The following is a 4,885-nucleotide window of genomic DNA, read 5'->3' on the forward strand; positions in this document are numbered from 1 at the left end:
TTTTGTATATCCGCTTGTTCAAAGTTCTTCATTATACATCTAACCTGGAGGAAAAAAATAGTATTCAGTGAAGGTATCTAGATTTAATGCTGTTTACATTTTCACGTCTTTTTGTAGAGCGTTGGTACTGTAGTCACAGGCATACCTTCATGGTTTAACCAAAACACATTTGTTTTACAGTGCACAATTGGTTGTGCTGCACCACTAGAGTCTAGGAATCCTCCACCTCCCCCCTTCACAAACTGAGTCCTGTAAAAGAGGTTGAACTAAGAAGCAGCTTTACAGCACATGCTGGCCAGTCTTACCTAGCACACAGCAATAGCTTGGTATTACCTTCCTCATGCATCTCAGCCAAGCCACCACACAGAAGTCCTACAACTGCCAATAAAATGTTTTAGCATAAGTCTATTTTGAAATAGTGCTTGTTAAGTTTGTGTATATTCACAGTGGTATTTTCTGCCACTGTGCATCAGATTCCTCATGTACCAGAGGGCTAGAAAAGGTTCATTCCTCTCACCAGTTTTGGATCTTTAAAGAGTACTGCAAGGAGCAACCATAGCAACCATTGTGATTTGTCTTCAGCGCAGTGTTGCTGTGCTGGACAGGGAAAGCAGGTACTCAGGAGTGGCAGAGGCTGTGTTTTTGTGTGCATAACACCAGCACTAAGCTAGGCAAGACCATCACCAAGCATGATTACAAAAGTTCAAGTCCTTGCCCACTTCCTTAGCTCATCATTGAGTTACAAACACTCAGTCAAGAGCTTCGCTTTCTTCTCCCCATTAAGACAAAAAGCACTGTATTTTCTCATTCTAACATTAGTTCCTTGCTTTACCAATGTAACTATTTCTTTTGTGCATTCATTCGATCAAGCATTACTTATTCCATTCTCAATTTGCCCTGCTTCCTGCTAAAAAATCCGATAACTTGCTTTTCTTCATGGTATAAAGTATTACATGAGTTTCATAAAAGGTCATAAACTAGGTAACTACTCTTGTTATCAGCACACTACTAGAATAGCATCCATGCCCTGCACTTGCAACTGTTAACATCCCATCAGACATATCACAGATTTTACATTTTCACCTTTGTTCTTTAATTCGGCATTCAAAAGCATGCCTCTTCTCAAATAGCTCTTGAAACTAAAGAGCTGTTCTGTATTCTGTATATAATTAGACTGAACACATGGAGGAGAAATCAGATCTGTTTTATTGAACAGTATTGCCATCGAGGTAGAATTTTTCTTTTTTTCTTAAAAAAGCAAAAAATATGACCCCCAAATTGTTAATACCAGGAACAGTTCTCTGCTATGAGCCAGCATACCTACATGGTCATTAGATCAGTAACAAGTCTAGTACAAGATCAGATTATTTTGGGATCCATAGGAAAGCAGGTTTCAAAACTACTGTTATATTATTATTTCTCATAATACTAATTTCACTTGAAAGGACTATTTTAATAGGTTAGGCATAAAGTTTTAGTTCCCACTCATACAAATAACAAGGTGTGTTAATTTTAAATTCAAGAAGAATTATCCTCTGTCAACTGTGTCTTCTGAGGAGACCAAATCTAGTACTTACTGTAAAGCAAATTTCAAAAAAGCCAACGAGAACCTTGTTTTCCTGGAATGAGATACTCAACTGCCTTGGTACAGTATGTGCAAAACAGCTTGAGCTCTGCAGACAGAGAAGATAGAGTATGCCTTGTTCTTAACAGTGTGCTAACTCTCAAGTTAGGCGTTTATCTGCTGCTTGCTAGTGGTAGGCACTAGGAGTGCGCTGCAGTGGAGAACTGTGTCTCATTTTAATCCGGAAGTGACTTCATAATCTAGTGTCCCGCCCCCCTCTGTTCCCACTCCTTCCAGAGGGGCTTAGAAACATCATGCTAAGTGCTAACCTTTTCACCAGTGTATACATCCCAGAATGGAAAAATCCAGAGGCACAGATCATCTGCCTCTCTTTAACTGGTCAGTATTAGAAGACCTGGGAAAAGTTCTGAGGCAGTTTTAAGAACCCCACAACCCCGCCAAGTGCATCATAGTTTTCATCTGGCAGGCCATGCTATCATCTTTCCCTGATTCTTTCTGCCAAAACCCACATTATGTAATATAAAATGCAAGTTGTTCACCTTCCCCATCTGAAGCCCAGAGGCTAGAAATTGAAGACAGGAAAGGAAAGACTGGTTTGAACTTAAAAAAAAAATCCCCTCATAAAAAGCAGATAAAAACCATCTAACCCTGAAATAAGAACATAAAATAACATCTAATTTCGTGAATATTTTATAAATTAGCACAGAGGAGTCTCAAAGGAAGCACAAACTTGGCATCAAGAGCACCCAAGGAAGCCAGGAGACTGAAGTTTTATGTACATAACACATTGTCTTGGGCCTAGATGCCTAGCTTTTAAAACCTTAATTTATGCTGTGTAAACTAACTTCCAAGCCAACAAAAGAGCCAAGATAGCATCTTTTAAAGGACGGACAAGGGTTTAAGTTTTGGGCAATCCCTCCTTTACCACCTCCCCCTAGTCACACGACACTTCTCTAGCTTAAAATAAAACCCAAGTTTGTATACTGAAGCAAAAGTGTGATTGGATTCCAGCCAGGTAGATTGTTTGAAAATTTTCAGAGCACCCTTTTCCCAGCCCCACGTGCCCTTGAGCTGCTGAGACAGGTCCCAAAGGTCAAGCACTCTCAAAAGAGAAGCCTTGAGTGTTGCCCTAAGGTCCAGTTTGAAGGTTTTAGCTAACTTGACAGAGGTATGGTTTTTAGTTTAAGTATAAAAAGCAAATAGCTCATATGAATTACATCACTAGATAACTACAGGCTTTCTGCAATGCATCACATCTTGTGACAATCAGATTTCCTTTTTTAAAAAAGAAAATACTATTTGTGATCACAGATGGCTGTCTAAAAGCATACGTTAGTTAACCTACTGAAAAGGCAGCTACCTCCCCTTGTTTTAGCTCAGCATTATAGGTAACAACACAGAACCTGTATATATTATCTTACTAGTCAGGAAGAGCAGCTGAGAGAAACATTAGCATACCACATACAGAACAGAAACATATAGTCCACCAGACTCTACACTCTCAAGAACATTTCATTCTTCAAGGCTTTTTTAACAGGTTTGTTTAACTGATAGTCAATTATCCCATTGAAGTTTTATAAACAATATTGAAAATCCCCTTAGTTGATACATTAAGGCCCCCCAAAACAGAGCACAGCCTTCTTGCTCCAAGTAGCATAATCTCATGTTTCAGAAGGACAGCTATTCCCTTACAGACACTCATAAAACAGCATTTCATTATCTTTAGGACCTCTCCTGGGATATATCAAACAAACATTAGTTGTGGGGACAAACCATAAAAAAACTAGGACCTGAGACACCACTAACTTACAACTACCACTTATAACCAAACAGCCTTACTAGCCTTGGGTGACTCAAAGTTGAACTACCACCCTCAAAGCAGACCAGACATGTTTTTACCTGAATTTTAGGAAAAGTCACAACTCACTTCCTTCCAACCTGAGAGGTGAAGGAAGAAGAGAACTTTAGAAGAAAGAGAGAGAAGCCTTTATAATCTACTCACTCTCTTGTTTTGCTCTTTAGCACTAACTCAGCCACACACCTGCAACCCTAACTAAAACCTGCCCTATCAATGGTTCTCACCAGGAAGTTATCACTGTGAAATAGGAACAGCTGCTAAGGGCCAAGACACACCAGATGGTTATTTATGCCAGACCTACTCAGTATTTAGTCAATCAAACAAGGTGGAAGAATGCAAAAAGATAAGTGATTCTACTTAAATTGATTTTGGTTTGATTTCTTATCTTTAGCTTTGAAGCCCTGAATTTAAAATAATGGAAATGCTTATGTTTTATCAATTATACTGCATCATACTGTGTAATGGTATAAGAGGGGTATATAAATAGCATGTCTGGTTAAGGGCTGTGCAGTACTGACACCTTCTACTGCTTTACAGCCCCATTACTTAAATTAAAAACCAAATATATTTAGTAAATGCATGGTAACATAAAAATGAGAACCAGGTTGTTTCCTAGTATTTGATTTCTTGCTATTAAAACTAAAAAGGCTTGGAATTTAGCCAGCTTGTTTTGAATTTTGGCTTTGACAAAGCCTTTTTTTTCACTCAATACACCTAAAGGTTTTACCCCCAGCATGCTGTAGCTCTGCAAAATCTGTTTTGCATTTAATATGTTGTTTCATTCAGGTGTTAACTTAAGACCAAAACCTTGGATTCTTGTTGTGTGATTGATCTGCATGCTGCTTTTCCTCTCTCTCTCTCTTTTTTTTTTTTTTTCCCCAACCCCCCCCCCCCCCCCCCCCCTTCAGCAAGATGTCTTAGTGACTGGACCAACCTTATTTGGATGACTTCATTTTTCTGGTAAAAGTATGAAGTACTTGTGTAGGATCAAAAATATCTAAGTAGATCTAGCATGTGTTCTGACTTAAGCAGCCCAATCTGTTAGGAGCATATGGATGAAGTCATCGGGGGAAGCAGCAAACAGCTGCTTCCTCTGGCACCTCTGCTGAGCTGGGAGTAGGTAATGCAAAGTTTATTCTTTACAGGTGTTACGAAGGGGGTATTTTTATTGGGATAGCAGCAATTCCTGTATTTGAAGCAAAGCAAATAATAGAAATACAGCTCTATAGTAATAGAAATAAAGCTCAATAAAACAAAGCAAGGAATGGTGAGCAGAATCCTCTATAGGTAGGTCTCAAGGTTTGCTGAACTGTGTGATCTTCTTGTTAGAATGTTATTGGGGTGTGTGAGGTTTTGTTGTTATTGATGTGATTGGGCAGTGAGATGGAAAAGGTACTCAAAAATCTCAGTAGTGGCAAAAAAGAAGCTTTTGTCCATTAAGC

Source organism: Falco peregrinus, chromosome 10 (genome assembly GCF_023634155.1).
Source record: "Falco peregrinus isolate bFalPer1 chromosome 10, bFalPer1.pri, whole genome shotgun sequence".
Taxonomy (NCBI): Eukaryota; Metazoa; Chordata; class Aves; order Falconiformes; family Falconidae; genus Falco; species Falco peregrinus.